The 23,366-nt window shown below is 43.5% G+C and overlaps 1 pseudogene; it reads right to left on the minus strand.

Moving 5' to 3' along the window:
- Positions 1 to 20,310: 20,310 nt before the first annotated feature.
- Positions 20,311 to 20,971, minus strand: LOC132233906 (UDP-GalNAc:beta-1,3-N-acetylgalactosaminyltransferase 2-like; annotated as a pseudogene).
- Positions 20,972 to 23,366: the final 2,395 nt, after the last annotated feature.

The raw sequence follows: 23,366 nt of genomic DNA on the forward strand, positions 1-23,366 counted from the left end.
GTTGAGGAGAGTATCCTTCCTCACTGTGTATTCTTGGCATCCTTGTAGAAAATTTGTTGACCAGATATGCATGCTGTTCCATTGGTCTATATGTGTGTTTATTCCAGTACGATTCTGTTTTAATTACTACAACTTTGTAATATATTTTAAAACCTGGAAGTATGATGCCTTTATCTTTGTTCTTTCTCAAGATTGCTTTGTCTATTTGGGGCATTTTGTGGTTCCATATAAATTTTAGGATTGTTTTTCTGTTTCTATATTTTCTTTTTAAATATTTTATTGATTTTTTACAGAGAGGAAGGGAGAGAGATAGAGAGTCAGAAACATCGATGAGAGAGAAACATCGATCAGCCGCCTCCTGCATATCCCCCACTAGGGATGTGCCCGCAACCCAGGTACATGCCCTTGACCGGAATCGAACCTGGGACCCTTCAGTCCGCAGGCCGACGCTCTATCCACTGAGCCAAACCGGTTTCGGCCTGTTTCTATATTTTTAAAAAGTTGTTTTGCCTCCAGTAGGGATTGCACTAAGTCTGTAGATGTCTTTGGGTAGTATGGACACTTTAACATTATTAAGTCTTTGAATCCATAAGCAGAGAATGTCTTTCCATCATTAGCCAGTAGTGATTCCATTTACATGAGATATTGAAAATAGTCAATCTGAGAAACAGAGAGAGAGTAGAATGGGTAGTTCCCAGGGGATGGGAGAGGGGGAAGTGGGCTGTTCAATGGGTATGAGAATATGAACAGAAGAAACTTTAATCAACGTATGCTGAATATGCCACAGTGAAGATTTAAACTGCTTTTCAATATTTGGGAGGATTTTATGCTGCTATTTATTTGAATGAGGACCAAAAACTGATTTAGCTTCATAAAAATTAAATGTTCACATATTTTTATATGACACCTTTGAGATTTCTGTCCAGGAATATTCATTCTCCTTTTTGTAGTGATAATATCAATTTCCAAAACATAGAGATCTCCTGGCAGCCACATTTTTCTAACATTATTCTTTTGCTCAGATTATAATAATTTAAAATTACATATTCATATTTTCTTAGAATATTGGCAATGTTTTAAAATTTTTTTCTTTATTGATTAAGGTATAACATATGTGTCCTTATCCCCTCATTCCACTCCCACGCTCCCCCTCAAGCCCTTACCCCCCTGGTGTCTATGTTCATTGGTTAGGCTTATATGCATGCATACAAGTCCTTTGGTTGATCTCTCCCCCTTATCCCCACACTCCCATACCTACCCTCTGATGTTTGATGGTCTGATCAATGCTTCTCTGTCTCTGGATTTGTTTTTGTTCATCAGTTTATGTTGTTCCTTATATTCCACAAATGAGTGAGACCATGTGATATTTATCTTTCTCTGACTGGCTTATTTCGCTTAGCATAATACTCTCCAGTTACAGCCATGCTGCTGCAAATGGTAAGAATTCCCTCTTTTCTACCTCAGCATAGCATTCCATTGTGTATATGTACCATGGTTTTTTAATCAACTCATCTGCTGATGGGCACTTAGGCTGTTTCCAAATCTTAGCTATGGTGAATTGTGCTGCTATAAACATAGGGATGCATATATCCTTTCTGATTGGTGTTTCTAGTTTCTTGGGATATAGTCCTAGACATGGGATCACTGGGTCAAATGGGAGTTCCAGTTTTAGTTTTTTGAGGAAACTCCATACTGTTCTCCACAGTGGCTGCACCAGTCTGCATTCCCACCAGCAGTGAAGAAGGGTTCCTTTTTCTCTGCATCCTCTCCAGCACTTGTCATTTGTTGATTTGTTAATGATAACTATTCTGACAGGTATGAGATGGTACCTCATTGTCATTTTGATTTGCATCTCCTGGATGATTAAGTGACATTGAGCATGTTTTCATATGTGCCTTGGCCTTCCTTATGTGTTCTTTCGAAAAGTATCTATTTAGGTCCATTGACCATTTTTTTGATTGGGTTGTTTATCTTCCTTTTGTCAAGTTGTAAGAGTTCCCTATAAATTTTGGGAACCCTTATCGGTGATAACATTGGCAAATATGTTCTCCCATGAAGTGGGCTTTCTTGTTGTTTTATTGATGGTTTCTTTTGCTGTACAAAACTTTTAATTTTGATGTAGTCCCATTTGTTTATTTTCTCTTTTTTTAATATATTTTATTGATTTTTTACAGAGAGGAAGGGAGAGAGACAGAGAGTCAGAAACATCGATGAGAGAGAAACATCGATCAGCTGCCTCCTGCACATCTCCCACTGGGGATGTGCCCGCAACCCAGGTACATGCCCTTGACCGGAATCGAACCTGGGACCTTTCAGTCCACAGGCCAACACTCTGTCCACTGAGCCAAACCGGTTTCGGCGTTTATTTTCTCTTTAGTTTCCATTGCCCTAAGGGCTGTATCAGTGAAGAAATTGCTTCAGCATATGTCTGAGGTTTTGCTGCCTCTGGATTCCTCTAGTATTTTTATGGTTTCCTGTCTTATGTTTAAGTCGTTTATCCATTTTTGAGTTTATTTTTTGTGTATGGTGTAAGTTGGTGATCTAGTTTCATTTTTTTGCATGTGTCTGTCCAATTTTCTCAGCACCATTTATTGAAGAGACTGTCTTGACCCCATTGTATGTTCTTGCCGCTGTCAAATATTAATTGAGCATAGTTGTTTGGGTCAATTTCTGGGTTCTCTATTCTATTCTATTGATCTATATGTCTGTTCTTGTGCCAGTACCCGGCAGTTTTGAGAACAGTGGCTTTGTAATACATTTTGATATCTGGTATTGAGATCCCACCTACTTTGTTCTTCTTTCTCAGGATTGCTGCAGCTATTCAGGGTCTTTTATTATTCCAGATGAATTTTTGGAGAGTTTGTTCTAGATCTTTGAAATATGCCATTGGTATTTTAATGGGGAGTGCATTGAATCTGTAGATTGCTTTGGGTAGTGTGGACATTTTAGTGATGTTGATTCTACCGATACATGATCATGGTATGTTCTTCCATATGTTTATGTCTTCCTCCAGCTCTTTTTTTTTCAGTGTCCTGTAGTTTTCTGAGTCTTTTCCCTTGTTACTTAGGTTTATTCCTAGGTATCTTAATTTGTTTGGGTGCGATAGTAAATGGGGTTTTTTTTAGTCTCTCTTTCTATATGTTCACTATTGGTATATAGAAATGCCGTAGATTTTTTGGCATTAATTTTATATCCTGCTACATTTACAAATTCATTTATTTAGTCCTCTCATTTTTGATGGAGTCTTTAGGGTTTTCTATGTACAGTATCATGTCATCTGAAAATAAAGACAGTTTTACTTCTTTTCCAATTTGGATGCTTTTTATTTTTTCTTCTGGTATGATCACTATGGCTAGCATTTTCAGTATTATGTCAAACAGGAGTGGTGAAAGTGGGCATCATTGTCTTAGGGGAAATGGTTTTAGTTTTTGCCCATTGAGTATGATGTTGGCTATAGGTTTGTCATATATGGATTTTATTATTTTGAGGTATGATCCTTCTATTCCTACCTTGTTGAGAGTTTTTATCAAGAAAGGATGTTGTATCAAATTCTTTTTCTGCATCAATTGACATGACTATGTGATTTTTATCTCTCAGTTTGTTTATGTGATGTATCACGCTTATTGATTTGTGGATATTGTACCATCCTTGCATCCCTGGGATAAATCCTACTTGGTCATGGTGTATGATCTTTCTGATGTAATGCTGGATCCGATTTGCTAGGATTTTGTTGAGGATTTTGGCATCTATGTTAATGAGGGATATTGGCCTGTAATTCTCTTTCATTGTGTTGTCTTTACCTGGTTTTAGTATTAGGGTGATGCTGGCTTCGTAGAATGAGCTTGGAAGTGATCCTTCCTCTTGAATTTTTTGTAGTACTCTGAGGAGGATAAATTTTAGTTCTTCCTTGTATGTTTGGTAAAACTCCCCTGTGAAGCCATCTGGCCTTGGGCTTTTGTTTGCTGGAAGCTTTTTGATGACTACTTCAATTTCTTCCATAATTATTGGCCTATTGAGATTTTTAGATTCTTCATGATTGAGTTTTGGAAGGTTTTATTTTTCTAGGAAATGTCCATTTCCTCCAGGTTGTCTAGTTTATTGGAATAGAATTGTTCATAGTATTTTTTAACAATCCTTTGTATTTCTGTGGGGTGTGTCATTATTTTGCCTCTTTCATTTCTGATTTTGTTTATTTGGGTCCTCTCTCTCTGCTTCTTGGTGAGTCTGGCTAGAGGTTCATCAATCTTGTTTATGCTTTCAAAGAACCAGCTCTTGGTTTCATTAATCTTTTGTATTATCTTTTTGATCTCTGTCATTTATTTCTGCTCTGATCTATATTATCTCCTTCCTTCTGCTCTCTGGGCTTTCCTTGTTGTTCTATTTCTAATTCTTTAAGTTGTAGAGTTAGATGATTTACTACCATTTTTTCTTGTTTTTTTTGGGGGGTAGGCCTGTATAGCTATAAACTTACCTTTCAGGACTGCTTATGCTGTGTCCTGTAGATTTTAAATTGTTGTGTTTTCATTGTCATTCATTTCAAGGATGTTTTTTGCCGGGGTCCAACCCCAGCAGGTCCAGGGGTTCCCAAAGGCATAGACGGAGTCGGCGAAGAAGGAAGGACACGGAGACAGTGTTCAGTTGATCAGCAGCCTAGCCAGGATCTCCAGCCAAGTTCTGGTCTGGATCTCCAGAGAGGTTCTGCTTCAGATCTCCAGCCAGGTTCTGTCCAGGTTCTCCAGCCAGGTCCAGTCACCAGGTTCTAGTCAGGTTCTCTTGCCATGTTCTATAGTCAGGTTCAGTCCAGGATCTTTTTCCATGTTCTCTCCAGCGAAGTTCTTCTGTCTCCAGGCTCCGTGTAGGTTCTGTCTTCTGAATTCTGTGTTCTAAGTTCTGAGTGTTTCTGTCTTGTTACAACTGTATTTATACCAGTTGATTCAATCCTATCAATCTCTATTACAAAGGTTAGGGCGTTTCTTATCTCCATTCCAGGGAGAAAAGATTATGTAGTTTAAGCATGATTGTTCGTAGTTAAAGTGATTAATTACCCGCCTGGCACTTGGTTGAGGGGTTTTATTCCCTCCCTAACTTCAGGGGAAAATCCCTACCTGGGGAAACAACCTTTCTCGGAGAGGTGACCTTGGTTAAAACACAGCGCCAAGAAGGTGAGCAAACATATTAAGAACCGTATGCCATATATGCCAGGTCCCTTGAAACAGCAAGGATGGACCGGCTCCCGGCAGTTTTTAATGTCTTCTTTGATCTTTTCGGTAACCTAATCATTGTTTAATAGTATGATATTCAACTTCCAAGTGTTTGCCTTTTTGGGATTGTTTTTATTGTAGTTTATTTCTAATAATATGCCATTGTGGTTTGAGAAGATGCTTGATATGATTTAAATCATCTTGAATTTGGAGAAACTTTGCTTGTGACCTAATATGTGGTCTATCTTTGAAAATGTCCCATGTGCACTTTAGGAGAACGTATATTCCATGGCTTTGGGGTGAAATGTTTTAAAGATGCCAATTAAGTCTATCTGATCTAGTGAATCATTTAGGATTTCTATTTCTTTGCTGATTTTTTATCTAGAGAATTTATCCAGTGACATCAGTTGTGTATTGAAGCCCCCTACTATCATTGTATTATTGTTGATCTCTCCCATGATATCTTCCAGGATTTTTTAAAATATATTTGGGTCTTCCTGCATTGGGTGCATATATGTTTATCAGGATTATATCCTCTTGTTGTATCGATCCCTTTAGCATTGTGAAGTGGCCTTCCTTATCTCGTGTTATGGCCTTCAATTTTAGGTCTATTTTGTCAGATATAAGTATTGCTACCCCAGCTATTTTTTTTTCCATTTTGATTTACCAGAAAAATATTTTTCCATCCCTTCACTTTCAGTCTATGTGAGTCCCTTATTCTGAGGTGGGTCTCTTGTAGACAGCAAATATATGGGCCATATTTATTTTTTATCCATTTAGCCACTCAGTGTCTTTTGATTGGAGCATTTAGTCAGTTTACTTTTAAAGGTTTATTGATAGGTACTTGTTTGTAGCCAATTTTATATTTGTGCCTATGTTCCTTCTTTCCTTTTTATTTCTTCTTTTTACACCAGTCCCTTTAGCATTTCTTGCATTGCTGGCTTGGTAGTGATAAACTCCCTTAGCCTTTTTTTGTCTGTGAAACTCCTTATTTCCCCTTCAATTTTGAATGATAGCCTTGCAGGTTAGAGTATTCTTGGATTCATCCCTTGCTTTGCATCACTTTGTAAATTTCCTTCCATTCTTTGCTGGCCTTATGTATTTCTGTTGAGAAGTCATTTAATAATCTAATAGAAGATCCCTTGTACATAACTTTCTGTCTCTCTCTTGCAGTCTTTAAGATTCTCTCTTTGTCCCAAATATTTGCTATCATAATTCTGATGTGTCTTGGTGTGGGCCTTTTTGGGTTCATCTTGTTTGGGACACTCTGTGCTTGTGTGACTTTTTTTCTTCACCATATCAGGGAAGTTTTCTGATATTATTTCTTCAATTTGGTTTTCTAACCCATGTCCCTCTTCCTGTCGTTCTGGCATGCTTGTTATTTGTATGTTTCTTTGTTTCATGTTGCCTCAAAGCTCCCTTAGGCTCTCCTCATGTCTTTTAATTTTTTTCTCCAACTGTAGTTCAGTTTGTGTGTGTTTTGCTTCCTTGTCTTCTAATTTGCTAATTCGGTCCTCCGCTTCTCCTAGTCTACTGTTGAAACTTTCCATGGTGTTTTTTATTGCAGCTATATCACTCTTTATTTCTTCTTGATTCTTACATAAGTTGTTTATTTTTTCATCCATCTGGTTTATGAACTGTATGACCCTTATTCTGAATTCTTTATGTGACATATTGCATGCCTCTGTTTCACTTATGTGCTTTTCTGAAGAATCTCATTTTATTTCCTTTGGGGGTTTCTTTGTCTACCCATTTTTGTTCTCACTGAAGGACCTAGGTGTTGAGTTGTGCAGGGGCTGCTCCTTGGTTGGCAGTGGCTCCTCAGGTAGCAGCTGCTCCTCAGTTGGCAGTGGCTCTCTTGATTGGTGCTGTTTCCAGCAGTGGTAGTTTCTCTGCATGGTGGGGGGATGCTGTTCATGCAGCTGCTGCTCCTTGGACAGGGGTGGGGTACTCACAAGGCTGTTGCTCCTCAGACGGGGGAAGGATGCTCACGGGGCTACTGCTCCTACGATGGGGGAAGGCTGTGCATGGCTGCTCCTCCTCAGATGGAGGTGGGCTTCTCATGCAGCTGCTCCTGAGACTGGGGCAGGGTGCTTGTGTGGCTGCTGCTCCTGGGACGGGGGCGGGCTCTGTGTGGCTGCTGTTCCTCAGACAGTGGTGGGCTGCTCGTGAGGCCACTGCTCCTTGGAGAGGGGCCGATTGCTTGCAAGGCTGCTGCTGCTGGTACAGGGCTGGGGTGCTCGCGAGGCTGCTGCTCCTCTGACGGGCGCGGGCTTCATGCGGCTGCTGCTCTTTGGTCGGAGCCAGGCTGCACAGGGCTGCTGCTCCTCAGATGTGTGCAGGCTGCTTGTGCAGCTGCTGCTTCTCAGACCAGGGCAGGCTGCTCAGGCAGCTGCTTCTCCTTGAATGGGGAGGGATGCTCATGCAGCTGCTACTCCTAGAACAGGTATGGGCTGCTCATAGAGCTGCTGCTCCTCGGACAAGGATAGGCTACTTTTGCAACTGCTACTCCTTGGACAGGGACAGGCTGTTTGAGTGACTGCTGCTCCTCGGATAGGGGCAGGCTGCTTGCAAGGCTGCTGCTCCTTGAACGTGGGTGAGCTGTGTGCAAGGCTGCTACTCCTTGGACAGGGGTGGGCTGCTCACACACCTACTGCTCCTCAGATGGGTGCAGGCTGAATGCAGCTGCTGCTCTTTGATCAAGGGTGGGCTGCTCATCCAGCTGCTGCTCCTCAGGCGGGATGGGGGCGGGCTTCCCCTTGGATCAGGGTGGGCTGCTCCTTGGATAGAGACAGGCTGTGCATTTGGCTGCCGCTCCTTAGACAGGGGGGTGGGCCACTCGCACGGCTGCTGCTCCTTGGATGGGGGCAGGCCGTGTGAGGCTGCTGTTCCTCAGCTGGGGCCAGCCGGTTATGGGGCTGCTGCTCCTTGGATGGGAGTGGGCTGCCTATGTGTCTGCTGCTCGCATGGTCTCAGTGCCCTGGGCTAAAGCAATAGGGCCAGTCAGAGGGGAGCGCACTTCAGAACTCACAGGAGCCTGTGCCCAAGGTGGCTAGAGTCTCATTGATCGTGGGAGTGCAGCCAAGGCAGCAGGTCCCCAGCAGGGATGGCTGTAGAGTTCTGGGTATTATCTGAGGGTACCCTGGTGGAGGTGAGGCTGCGCTCCCAGTCACAGCAGCTCTTGCCTTCAAAATGGTGAGGCCTGTGAGGAAGAGCTGGGTACTCCGGGACTGCCTGCAACAGTAGCAGAGGCTGCCTGGTTAGGCGAGCCTGGTTATCCTCCCCCAAAAGGTCCTGTGGGGTCTAACTCTGTCTCAGTCACACACACACACGCACATCCCACATGACCACACACTCCTCCTCTGCTCCCTCACTCACTCATGCTCTCTCCCTCACTGCCGCCTTCTTCCTGTCTCTGTAGTTGAAACTGGAGTGTTATTGACCCATTTATGGATAGAGTCTCCTCTCTGGGTGTCTGGTTATGTGGCTCGCTCTCTAGCACATTGGCCAAGCAGCCTAAATTTCACCTTGACAAGACACGACACAAAGAGGACAAAACATGAGTGTACTCACAATAACCCCAATATAAGTGACCACCAGAGAAAAGAGAATCAGGTGAGAGAAAAGAGAGCACAAATGATATTGAAGAGAGAAAAAGTGGTATGAGAGAAAAGTAAAAGAAGAAAAATGGAATATATATATATATATATATATTCCATTATTTTATATATATATATAGATATAGATATAAATATATAATAGAGGAATATGCAAATTAGTCCAGGACGCCCTCATGGGTAACAACTGGCAGGAGTGTGTGGGCACGGCTGCCTGCTGCACGAGGGCCGGGGACCTGGGGCTACATCAAATCAAATAAAATGTGTTCACATGCCCTAAAGCACAAACATCCCAGCAGATAACTCAATGCAGGTTATTGTGTAATCACAATGATTACACAATAAAGCACAATGATTACACAATATTGATTACACAATAAACTTATTTTCACACACACACACACAAAATAACTACTTTTAAAAGTGCCCCAGTGAGGCTGCTGAGGCTTTCATCTGTCCCTCTCTATACTGAAGATGACAGGGTTCAAGGAGGAAGGCCTCCAATTTTGTTTTCTCAGCACCCAGCTAGGAGGCCTCCCTGGGGTGGCTCTCCCCTCTGAGCCCTGCACAGGATGGGTGCTCCACTCCAGCCCAGGAGCCCCAAAGGGAGGCAGAGCGAAGTGCTTTCCCTCTAGGACCCCGTCTCCCTGGGAGTCCAGCGTGGAGGGCGCTCTCCCTGGGAACCCCAGAAATCCACCTCCCAGGGAGACTATGCAGCAGCCAGGCCTGGAGAGCCATGGAGAGGGCAACCTACTCATGTGGATGTGTATGCTGGCGGAGGCCACGCAGCTGCCATAGTTGGGAGTCATCCTTGATGGAGGACCAGGGGTGGTGGGGATTGGAGTCAGCCATGTCAGCAATGGAACCCCAGCTCCCCACCAAATGATGAGAGCACTTGGACCTCAATGATCCTCAGTCACTTCCTGAGCAGCAGTTAGCCCCGACCGGGAATCAAACTTGAAACCTAACTAGGTGCCCTGACAGAATGGAACCCAAACCTTTGCTGTGGCAGAGGAGCTTCGACTGACAACAGGGGCCAGGGCACACCAGAGGGGTTTTGTTGAGGGGCCCTGACAGCATGCAGCACAGCGGGTTAGAAACTCCTCCTGATACAGCAATGTTGCGGGTTGGATCCCTGGTCAGGGCACAGACAAGAAACAATCAGAGAAAGCATAATAAGTGGAACAACACACCGGTGTTTCTCTAGCTCCCTTCCTCTCTCTAAAATAATCAATCAATAAAAAATTAAGGTAAAAAATAAACCCTCTGGCTTGCAGAGTTGCTAAAACAGAAAGCGAAGTACAATCCCTTCTCGTTCATTCAACAAATACTTCATATGCTCCTTCAATAGTCACACTGAGGATGGGTGTTCATTTGTTTGTTTTAGTTAATCCTCACCTGGATATCTTTGCATTGATTTTTTTTTTTTAACAGAGAGTGGAAGGGTGGGTGAAAGACAGAAACTAATGTGAGAGGCATCTATTGGTTGCCTCTTGCTGAATCCCCAACCAGGGCCCCGGATTGAGCCTGCAACCAGGTTACATGCCATTGATCTCAGTCCAACCCTGTACCCTTCGGCCCGCCCACAGAAACACTATCCACTGAACCAAATCAGCATTTATTTTTCTTTTTAAGTCCTCCTCTAAGAATATGTTTTTTTTCATTGACTCTAGAGAGAGAGGAAGGGAGAGGGAGAGAGAAAGAGAAACATCGATCATTGGCCCAAGCAATCCAACAGGGATGGAATTCACAACCTGTGTATGTGCCCTCACCTGGAATCGAACCCATGACCCTTTGGTGCTTGGGAGGACACTCTACTGATCCACACTGACCAGGGCCTGAAGGTACATTTAAAAGTTTTTATTTAAATATATTTTATTGATTTTTTACAGAGAGGAAGGGAGAGGGATAGAGAGTTAGAAACATCGATGAGAGAGAAACATCGATCAGTTGCCTCCTGCACACTCCCCACTGGGGATGTGCCACAACCAAGGTACATGCCCTTGACCGGAATTGAACCTGGGACCCTTGAGTCCACAGGCCGATGCTCTATCCACTGAGCCAAACCGGTGAGGGCCATTTAAAAAATTAAAAGATTAAAACAACATTTGATTGATGGAGAATACTGCAGATTTAGATGGAACTCCTCTCTATTTAAAGCAAAGCCCTCAAGTTTCTCCATCTTGCAACAGGAAGTGTGGCTCCAGGGTTTAAGTCTGCAGAGAAGAGCCTGGAGGCGGGAGAGACAAATGCCAGTGGAGATCTGACTGGGCTGGCACTTTTATGTCAGGGTGGTTCCTATTTTTGTTAGTGCTTTGCTCACAAGTTTTGAGTTGAGCGTGGTCTGGCCAGCTGTTTTCCCATGAGCCTTTCTATTTTCAGTGCATAGTTTTATAGAACACAAAGTTTCAAACGGGGAAAAGTATTTCACATTCTAAGATATGCCTCTACTAAAAACACTTCAGGCAACTATTGTCTCCGGTGAAAGATGTGAGATGCCATAATGAATGATGATTAAAAAAAAAAAATAGGTAAGGCCTGCCCGGTGTGGGTCAGTGGTTGAGCATTGACCTATGAACCAGAAGATCATGGTTCGATTTCTCAGTCAAGACACATGCCTGGGTTGCGGGCTCGATCTCCAGTGGGGGCCATGCAGGAAGCAGCCAATCAATGATTCTCTCTCATCTTTGATGTTTCCATCTCTATCTCCCTCTCCCTCCTTTTCTGATATCAATAAAAATATATTTTTAAAAATAGGTAAGTATGTGGGTAATTCTAAACAAACATTGCAGAAAAGAAACAATAATAATGTCTACTTCTAGGCAGAACTAAAATACTGGCGTGTGATTGATTGTCCCAGTATTCTCATGTTCCTGTGAAGAAGGTAAAGATAGTGATTCTCTTTTTAATATTAACTCCTGAGATATTTATGGTAAAATTATAAAGAAAAATAAGAAAATGGCAAAAAAATTTAAGACAGTAGTTCCTTCTGGCAGTGTGTGAGGAACTGGGGATGGGACTCGGAGGGGGGCACTTAGGTGGATTCAAAGCTGGGGTAACAGTCGGTTTCCTCAGATGCTGGTAATTCCCTGATTGCTCATAGTAATTATGTCCTTAAACTTACACATGGTTAAAAGTACTTGTGTACATATTCAATATTTTTTTTTAATTTAGGTTATATTTAAACCTGCATATAACAACTTATTGATAAAAAGTCGTTTTCCTAGTTTATTTCAGTTTCCATGGTGGTTCTCCTGTGGCTGTAGTTTGGTCAATCACTGGCAGAAAATGTCTTCCTGGAGGAAACCTGTTTGGGATGATAATCCTTTTCTACTGTGCTGTCATCGGAGGCAAACTTTTGGGGCTCATCAAGTTACCTACGTTACCTCCACTGTGTCCTCTTCTTAGTAAGTGCTAAACACTTCCTGTCTTCTTCAGTGTAAATCCTGTTTTAAGAGTAGTAGATTGGCAATAAAGGAATAAACTATTTCTGTATTTTGTGTGCTGGTGCTAAACACTGAAAATTAAATTTTGAGGAATTTTGTGAGCCCGTTGTGAAAAATGGTGATTTCAAAAAATTAAATTATAAATACTTAGAGTTAACTAACCTGCATTGTAAACAAGAGCAATAAATACTTAAAACTGACCATAAATCTTACCCTAAGTCTTTTACTACATTTCTCCTTATCACTGCTCTTGAGATTATAGAAATATTATGCAATGGTGTGACACCGCCCATTTCTTTTAACTCCACATTCAGTGACATCATGCTCATAGCTTAACATGGCCCAGGATGGAATTATTTATAAGACAGAAATCAGCATATGCTACAAACCAAGACTTGATGTCTTGTAAGTCACTCACATCTTTGACAAACAAGTGAGATTCCAACACATATTTTGTTCTTACTCATTTATATAAACAAATGAAAATATCAACTGATATTTCTGGTGATGCTAGTACTCACTCATCAGTGGTGTGAGCAACTTCTTTGCTAATTTATTTCAATAAGGATTTGCTTCTAAATAACTTGGGAGTATTTGAAATAAAATTGGCCTCTTGTTGATAATTCTTGTATATTTACAAAACTTTCTATAATACAAATTAAGGGGAAAAAAGAACACACCTTATGAAAGAAGGCATTCTTTCCTCTACAACCAAGGCAGAGTTTCCTTTATGCTTAGAAGCAAGGGGACACCTGCCATATCACAAGCAGGTGGCCACATCCCCCAGACCTCTGACAAAGAAAATGTGGTCCCAGGGAAATTGTTTTCACACTCATTTGGAGAATAAAAAGTCCTCCTTCCATAAGATATTTTTGAGATTTTATAAGATTACTAGAGGCCCAGTGCATGAAATTCATGCATGGGGGTGGCAGGGTCCCTCAGCTTGACCTGCACCTTCTCCCATCTGGGAGCCCTCAGGAGATATCCAACTGCCAGTTGGATATCCCTCTCACAATCCGGGACCTCTGGCTCCTAACTGCTCACCCGCCTGTCTGCTCTAACCACTCTGCTGCCTGCCTGATCCCCCTAACTGCCCTCCCCTGCCAGCCTGGTCATCCCTATTAACTTTTTTTTTTTTTTAAATCTTATCCCCTTCACACACAATTGTATTTGACTTCCTTATTGGCTTCTCCCTCTCACACAATTTTTCTCTCTCCTTTATGTATACTTTTTTCTACTGACTCATCATTTATAAACTTTTCTTTCCTCCTTATTTCCTACTTATGTTCCATCATCATTCTTCCCATCATTCTCCTACCCATCCTCCCTCCCCACATTCCTTCTTTCCTTTATCTTTACCCGTTTCCTCCCTCCCCTTTTCCTTCCTTCCCACCTTAATTTTTTTCTTCATTTTCTCCCTCGGACCTGCTTTGCTCCCTCCCCCATTTCTTCCCTCTTCCCAGTCTCCTTTTAAGCTCTACAGGCTTCCCTTTAAACTTCTTCTTTCTCTCTTTCTCTCTCATCCTACCTCTTCCATACATTCTTCTCTACTTACTTCCACTGTTTTAATATCTATCTACCTGCCTAATTATTCACTATCATTTATCTTTTTTATTTTCTGACGCCTACTTTTAAAATCTGTCCCCAGTACAGAACTACACTTGATTTTCATTGTAGCTCCTATAGTTGACTCCCACATCTTCTTTCCTTCTTTAACTCTGCTCTCTACTGACTCCTTTATAAAGTCCTTCCCTCCCTCCTTCCCTTCTTATAGCTCCATTCAGGAGGGGGCATTAACCCCCAGCCCAGGGCTCAGCCCTGGCCAGGTGTTTGCGGCCTCCCCTTCCCTGGCCTCCTTGCCACTGTCCTGCTCCCATTCCCTGCCTGGGATGCCTGGCTCAGCAAGGGTGGCCAAGGCCCACTGGGCCCAGGCGCTGCTGCCTTGAAGCAGGAGCGCTTCTGCCAAGAAGGCCTCGGACCTTCTACCACTCCGTCCCGGACCTGTGGGCGCCTCCCTGCGAAAAGCTGTTCCCAATTTATGTCTATTCTAGTAGCTTACATACAGAAGGCCTCAACCTTACTAAATTTGTTTAGTCATTTAATGAGTGGTGCTTCTCAGGACGTGGTGGGAAGAGGGTACTGACGGAGAAGGATGAAGGGCAGGAGCCTCCCAGTGTCTGACGGAGAAATCTTTCCCGTGGTGTGGACGTGCCGTCAACAACGGCAGCATTCACTCACAATTCAGCTTCCTCAGTCACACTCAACTACTTGGTCTCAGAATGTGTCCCACTTTCTCTTCCTACCTTGGAGGACCCTTCTGTGTCTTCCATAAACGTCTCACTCTCCTATCCCTGCCTTTCTCCCCTTTCCCTTCTTCGGACCTGTGGGACTCACATCTCCTGTCTCAGTTCATACTGATGCTTGCATAACATTGAGACTGTCAGTTCATCTCGCTCCCCAACAGGCTGAAAGCAGTACTGAGTCCTTGTTCATTATCTCAAATACCTACTACAGCAAGCATGTCAAACTCAAAGGTTAACAAAGGCCAAATAAACAAGGTTTAAGTTTATGTGGGCCACAAAAAAACAAAAGCTTCAATTTTCATAGAAACGTAGGTTTATTTTGATAGAGACATGCTGAATACAAAGGGCTGAAATAAATGAGAAATTATTAACATAAAATAATAGAACATTTTAATAAAAATTAATATTTTTCTTGAACATTAACTTACCAGACAATAACTGCACAAATTAATAGGCATAATGCAAATAAACTTATTTTTCTTGTTCTCTGAAGTGAAATATTTCCTGTTGTGCACACCAAACAAGTCATTACAAGACTAATGACGTGGCAATCGGCTGCTAAAATATCCGCTGCTGGTATTGGTGGAGAGAAATGGTGTGCCTGCATGTAAGGCGGGTACGGGAAATGAATGCAACACGGTTATAGTAATCAGTCATTAGCAAACATTGTAGTTCGTTATTAATAATTATGTATAACAGGATATTGTAAAAATTAAGCAACAACATTTTTATTAAAATGTTTCTTACATACCGTTACATTGGCTGGGCCACGAAAATATTCATTGTGGGCTGCATGCAGCCCACGGGCCATGAGTTTGACATGCTTGTACTACAGTGTCTCAGATACTGAAGGCAGTGGTACGTGTTTAATGACTGACGAAAAGAGGCACCAGCTGACATGATAGAGCAATATCCAATTCACCATCACTCACAAAGGTTTAAGCCTTTGTAAAGTAGGTTATGTCTTTTTTATTAAATCATCTGGTTTGAAGGTAAAATAGAGCCCATATAGGTGTTTATATTTATTTCAGGTAATCTGAGACAACGGAATTTATTTCATGCAAATAATTTCAGGAACTGTTTGCTAGTTGCACATAAAGAGATGACTGAATTAGGCATTTTATTAAAACATTTAATATTTGATCACACTTTCTAATACTGCCTCCTATTTCTCTCTTTCAATTTCATTTATTCCAATAATTTTTCTAATCTGTCCTTTTAATCAGCATACTGAAGCTTTTTCTTTGCTCCTTTATTATATTAATTTTAAAGTAAAGTTTAATGTAATTGTATGTGAGGGCTAAGCATAAAGGAAGTGGTTCCTGAGATTACAGAGTAGTCTCTCTCACATCCACGGTGCCGAAAAGTGTTTTCTGTATTTGAAAACTATCTAAAGGGTTGTTTGACTTCTCCATCCCATGCATGCCGCTTGCTGGGTTTCTCACAAAAATATCCCTGTCATTAGTGATAATGTACAGATCAAGCACAAGTGGTCCTCTGCTTTGAGAAGCATAGCCCTGTCTATCATATTGGTTCATGCTGGCCTTGGGCTTGATTCAAAGGTATTGAAGTTGTAAATGTCTAACAGTTGACTAGAAATTTTATTCTTGCAACGTCTCAAGTATTTAAAATCACTGAACTTTAGGAAATGGATGTGGACACTTTGCATGGCATTCTCAAAAAGACAAAGCAATTTATTTCATGCAGGACTTTCCCCAGAAGATGTCCTCATACTCTTTCTTGGAGAAGGTGGAGTTACTGCCTGTTTGGGGACAGCACCAAGAATAAAGCCCCTCCCTTTTGCTGACAGAGATATAGGCCATAGTGATAAGTAATGAGCATGAGAGAAACATCATATTTTTTATGTACAAAACCCTCTACAGGTGAGGTGTTCAGGGCTAAGTATACTGGCTTAGGAAACTGCCTGGTATATAGAATGAGTCTCAAGTATGCTTTTCTAAAATGCTTTTACTCATGTATGTCTTTGAATATAGAATGAATATTCTTAGGGATGAAAGTCTTTAACCTGGTTCATGCTGGGGCCGCAGATTATACATAAAGCCAACACTGAGAAGGTTAAACCGCTGTGGAGATTACTAGTATGAGCTGCCTTCCTGGATTCAAACCTAGATCTACCACTCACCAATTTCATGATCTTGGGCAAATCACTTGAACTTGTGCGTTTTCAGATGAACACATCTAAAAAATGGTGGTAATAATATTACCGGTATCATAGGGTTGCTATGAGGACTAATTAAGCTACCTCTAAAACACTGAAATGTTTGTGGAATAAAATGCATCACCTGGAAACTTCATGATGATCCAGACATGGTCTGAATACTGAAGAAAAAGTAATTAATGCCATTTTCTCTGTGTGTCTTTAGCAAATTGTTTTAGAATCTCTGTTTTTATATTGCAGGCCCTGCAGAAGTTGAAGGGTGTTTGTATGTGATTATCCGTCGGTCCTCGTCTTGTGAGGCATGCATGTCCGCTCTTCTTGCCCACTTCCTAATGGGGTTACCATGGCAATGGGCATTTATCCTGGGGTAATGATTTTTCCTTGTCGTATGAAAATGTGCATGGGTATTTAGAACTTTCTCTAATTCTATACAAGAGAATGCATAATAGCATTTTCTTAAGGACATCAGAAAATACAAAATGGATATTTTAGCACAATATTATAAGTATTAATATCCCAACATGTAAATATTATAAAGAGCATACATCTTTGTCGGTGCTAACTTTCACAGTGGTTATAATAATTTATGATTGAGGAATAGACTTTTTACCTACATCTGACTGTGCTGCTGAGAGAGCTGCTGGACCTCACTCCAGAGTCTGCACAAAGGATCACAGAGTCATCAGCAGTGATCACCTGCTACTGTTTGTCTCTAGAAGAGCGGTTCTCAACCTGTGGGTCGCGATCCCTTTGGGGGTCACCTAAGACCATCAGAAAACACATATATAATTACATATTGTTTTTGTGATTAATAACTATGCTTTAATTATGTTCAATTTGTAACAATGAAATTGGGGGTCACCACAACATGAGGAACTGTATTAAAGGGTCGCAGCATTAGGAAGGTTGAGAACCACTGCTCTAGACTAATGTGATTAGAGAAATCTACTACCTTTTCCTTGCACTATCAGTTCCTATTTCCAATGGCTGAGGGTCAGGAGAGGTAAATGAATATAAATTGCTTAGTAAAATTGTAGTGCTAATAAGTAGGTGAGAAGTTAGTTATTGCTTCTCATGGTTAAGACTCTGGAGCTATACACTGCCTCCACTCAGGTCCCAGGTCAGTGACTTTCCTGTGTGTGATCTTTGGCAAGTTACCTAATCTCTCTGTGCCTCAATGTCTTCATTTGCAAAATGAACAGAATGATTGTCTCTACCTCATAGGGTTGTTGTGAGGATTAAATTATGTAATATATGCAAAGGCTTAAAATAGGGTTTGGCACATGGTAAGCACTATAACAGTGATGGCGAACCTTTTGAGCTTGCTGTGTCAGCATTTTGAAACACCCTAACTTAACTCTGGTGCTGTGTCACATATAGAAATTTTTTGATATTTGCAACCATAGTAAAACAAAGATTTATATTTTTGATATTTATTTTATATATTTAAATGCCATTTAACAAAGAAAAATCAACCAAAAAATGAGTTCGCATGTCACCTCTGACACGCGTGTCATAGGTTCGCCATCACTGCACTATAACATGCTTCTTCCGTTACTACTGCTGCTATTCTTAGTATTACTGTCACTTTCAGGATGGTCTTCCCCTTCCTAGTCTGTTGTCTTATTTTACATGCCATGCCCCGGTAGAAGGCCTGAGATCATTGGGTTCCAATCCACAGATCCATGGCCATCTTTTTAAAAAGGCAGGTTCCTGGAGCCTAACCCCATTAGGTCTTGTAGACCACCCATAAATGCAGAGGTATATTAGACAACCAAGTGCTTGCAGTGCAGGTGGTTCATGGCCACAGTTTGTAAAGTGTTCCGTAGAACTTGTATGTGTGCACGAAGATTCGTGCACTGGGTGTGGGTCCCTCAGCCCGACCTGCCCCCTCTCCATTCTAGAAGCTCTCTGGGGAGCCCTCTCCAATCCGGGAGTTTGCGTCTGTCATTGCAATCATATGAGTGAATTGTCTGAGACCCCCAACCCAGTTTGGTTTGTTGCTCACAGAATGATAGAGGCATTTTTTTTTCTTTGCTTCATTGGTGGAGATTTCCAGGAAGTTTTAGGATATCTTCCCTTTAATTTTTCCTAGATGCTCTGATTTTACTTATGTCTCTCACCTTTGCTTTCCCTCCATCCCCCACCACAACAGTAATTTGCTCCAGGCTCACTTTGCTGTAGTGTCTAAGACAGTGGTTCTCAGCCTTCTTGCCCTTTAAATACAGTTCCTCATGTTGTGACCCAACCATAAAATTATTTTTGTTGCTACTTCATAACTGTAATGTTGCTACTGTTATGAATCGTAATGTAAATATCTGATATGGAGGATGGTCTTAGGCGACCCCTGTGAAAGGGTCGTTCAACCGCCAAAGGGGTTGTGACCCACAGGTTGAGAACCGCTGGTTTAGGAGATTCGTCTGCCACCAGAACTATGATTCCCAGCATTCCTGGTGCTCCCCACACTCTGGGCTTCTGCTTCTGGTCCTGGGGCTAACACCAGAACTACTATTCCCAGAATTCCTGGTGATCCCCACACTCTAGGTTTTCCCTTCCTGCTCTGTCTCTGTCCCATGGCACCCCACTCTGCCAGGCATCCCACCCTGCCATGTCCCTCCAAGCTGCTGGTTCTCCCACTCTGCTCTCCGCTCAGTGTCTGTGCATGCAAATTAACCCTCCATCTTTGTTGGGTTAATTTGCATATTCACTCCTGATTGGCTGGTGAGCATAGCGAAGGGACAGTCAATTTACATGTTTCTCTTTTATTATATAGGCTGTTTTTCTGGTTTGATGCATCACTGCCATTTGAAAGACTATGTAACGTGTGTGCTCTAAAAGAGCAGAGGTTATTATAATTTCATAATAATGATGATGAGTGAGATACTACCATAAATGTTTGAAGCACTGCCTGCTTAGTTTTGTTGTAGGTGCTGTCTCTCCAGCTGTTGTGATGCCTTCAATGCTCTGTTTGTAGGAAGGAGGTTATGGTGTTGAAAAAAGTGTCCCAACCTTACTAATTGCTGCTGGCAGCTTCGATGACATTCTGGCATCACTGGCTTCAACACGTGCTTAGGCATGGCCTTTTCCACAGGCAAACTGGTCAGTTCACAGTGTGCTGTTCTCTGAGCTCTAGTGACAGATTGTGATGACATACATAAGCATGGCATATTTGCTTGATAATTCATTAAGGGTTATTTTTCAAAAGGAAACTTGTGCAAACATGAAGCGACACACTGTGGGCCCAGGAGAGCTGGCCTGGAGCTGCTGAGGGAGCAAGTCATCAAGCCCTACTGCTCTCCTCAGGGTCACTCCCACCCTCGGTCCCCCCTTAGAGCAGCAGTTCTCAACCTGTGGATCCCGACCCCTTTGGGGGTTGAACGACCCTTTCACGGGGTCGCCTAAGACCATCAGAAAACACATATATAATTACATATTGTTTTTGTGATTAATCACTATGCTTTAATTATGTTCAATTTGTAACAATGAAATAGGGGGTCACCACAACATGAGGAACTGTATTAAAGGGTGGCGGCATTAGGAAGGTTGAGAACCACTGCCTTAGAGTCACCCTAATCTGGCCTCACACTGACAAGGGTCCCTGCAATTCCCTGAGTCCCCACAGGTCCATGAGCTCCTGTGAACATGAAGGGGAGGACAGCATCCCTGTTTCTCACGTCTTCTCTCACAGCCACAGGCTGTCCTAGAACCTTTTAGGTCCGATGGCCACCATCCTTATTCCCAGCTGACTCTTCACCCTGGTGCGTCTTTAGCCCCGGCCCTGCTGGCCAGCCAGTGGATGATGTCCCTGGAGACCCCCCCCCCCCCCCCCAACCCACCCACATGCAAAGGCCGGTGAACAGGGCTGGAGTCCTCCAGCTCCCGCCACATTCCTATCCGGTCCACCCCATTCAGCTTGGAGTTTCCCCACCAAACATTCGGGCCTCCAGGGTCCTGTGCGGATTCTCTGACCCACGGCTTCTAGGTCCAGGGAACAGCCGTCCTCTGTCTTCAGCCACAAATCAAAGCTGGTGTCTCCACGCTGTTTACTAGTATAGAGGCTCCACAGCTCTGCAGGGACGTTCCGATGAGTGTGGGCGACACCCGCGGAGACAGTGTCCTGGTGGAGGCGGCTCTCCTCCTCAGGGAGCACCTTCCTATGGGGGACCCCTGAGGGGATCAGCACGTCTCCCAGGGACAGAAGGCTCTGTGAGACCCCTTCCTGCATCCATCTGGACCTGCCTGCCAAGCCCTGCACCTCCTGGGATGTTCTGCGGCCACGCCCTCCCCCCCCTGGAGGCTCTGAGGACCCGCCCCGGCCCCGCCCTGCGCAGTGGGTCTCTGGCCAGGAGGTCTTGGCTCTCACCCCCGCCCCGCCAGGTGCCTTCGGAGCTCCCTGCTGAGGCGGCCTGTTCACCTGCGCACCCAGATCAGGACTAAAGCAGCGAGGAAGAGGCCGCCCCCTGCCCTGCCGGGGACAGCGGGGCGGGGATGGTCCTGGGATGCCCACAGGTCTGGCCCTTTCCACCCCGCCTGGCACTCACGATGGGGTGGAGACCCCACAGCTCCCGCTGAGGACTCGGTCCTCGGAGAAGCCTGCTGGAGGGTCCGCAGGAAACGGAAGCCTCACTGTCCTGATTCAAACTGGGTCTGAGATGTGGAGCAGCTGCAGGGTAGGTCCCTGGTCCTCCAAGGGCACCTGGCAGCCAGGAGCTGGCTTTGAACTTCAGGCCCCAGGGCCTTAGTGCGGCCGCAGTACTGAAAGTCTCCGCCAGGCGCTTCCCATCGCATTCCCAAGTTCATGGCTATTGCTGGCTGACAGCACTCAAGGACCACATCACAGTGACTAGATTCCCCTGCGGACATGGGGCCCATGAATCTGCGGGGAGAGGGGCGAAGGGCAGCTGCAGCCAGAGGTGTAGCACCGCCAGGAGCAGCAAGGGCCCAGCAGCACCAGCCCTTGTAGTGTTGGCCACAAAAAACCCCACCCGGAACCCCCATCGTGCCCTAGGCCCTCCCTTTTCAATTCCTGTGGAGGGCAGGGGCCGCTCCAGGGGCGCCCACTGCTGTCCAGGGGCCTCGGGTTCCCGGCCCGCACCTGGGCTCCTCAGAAGCAGGGGCGGCAGCTGCGGAGCCCCCCTCGCTGACCATGTCTAGTGTTATTAAAAAATATAAGACAAAATTAGCCCTGGCTGGTGTGGCTGGGATGGTTGGAGCATTGTCCTATGTACCAAAAGGTATCTATCAACCTATCTGTCTATCTACCTACCTATCATCTATCTATCATCTATCTCTCTTCCCCCTCTCTAAAATCAATGTGTATCCTGGGACGAGGACTAAAGTGTATCTAAATAAATACAATAAAAAAAATAAGCCGTAGTTGGTTTTGCTCAGTGGATAGAGCATCAGCCTAAGGACTGAAGGGTCCTGAGCTCAAGCCCAGTCAAGGGTACATGCCCCGGGTCAAGGGCTCAGTCCCCAGTAGGGGGCGTGCAGGAGGCAGCCCATCTGTGATTCTCTCTCATCATGATGCTTCTAACTCTCCCTCTTCCTTCCTCCCAGAAATCAATGAAAATGTATTAAAAAGAAAAGACAGAACTCAAACATAATGCAATACACATAAGTTTGGAGAAGTATAAATGGAGATAAAGTATTTAAACTTCCTTGTATTATCATTATCCATGAACAAAGAGGAAAAAGTAGCAATGTATAAAACAAACCAACAACAAAAATATCATAACCAAGGTCAGTTTATCTGAGAAACACAAGGTTGGTTTAACAAGAGCAAATAATGTAATTCACATGGACACATTTTTAAAGATTGATTTTAGAGAGAGAATGGGAGAGAGAGAGAAAGCGGGAAAAATAAACCACAACATTGATTAGTTGTTCCACTTATTTATTGGTTGAGTCTTGCATGTGCCCTGACCAAGGATCAAACGCACAACCTGTGGGAAACTGTTTATTGCCTTCACTATCTGATAAGCATAGACAGAGAACTCCCTGAAAACCCCCAAAGGCTGGGTGCCTTTGAAGCCCTAGCAAAGGTCGGAGCTAGGCGCCACCTCTGTTAGTCCAGACAGTGGTAGCTGAAACTACTCCCCCACTTATTATTATGTAAATCCTTGCTGATGGGCTAGTCTGCCTGTTAATGGGGGGTTGCCTGCCTAAGGGCTACTCCAGATCAATAAAAGATTGGAGCAGCCTGAGCATGGGTGGAAGTCCCTCTCCTTGAGTTGGATTTGCCCGCCTGGTCCTCCAATATTGCAAAATTATCTCGTGTTTTTTCTCTCATTTGTTGTGCAGCTCCTCTTTCAGGTACCAAACCCTACTCCACGCGGGACTTGGAAGGAAACACTCAACACAACCTTCTGACCAACTGAGCTATCTGGTCAGGGCCCACATTAACAAAGTTAGAAAACAATTAATAGATGCAAAATAAGCATCCAGTAAAATTCACCATTCATTCATGGCAAGACTCAGGGAACTTCACATAATTGTAGCAGACAGACTCAGAAGAGGATGACCTCATCATATCTGCCTTTTGGTGTCTCACCCTTTACAATTCTTTTCCCTTGAGTGTGGGCAGGATCTGCGATTGGCCCCTAGCCATTAGAATGTGC

Source organism: Myotis daubentonii, chromosome 1 (genome assembly GCF_963259705.1).
Source record: "Myotis daubentonii chromosome 1, mMyoDau2.1, whole genome shotgun sequence".
Classification (NCBI taxonomy): domain Eukaryota; kingdom Metazoa; phylum Chordata; class Mammalia; order Chiroptera; family Vespertilionidae; genus Myotis; species Myotis daubentonii.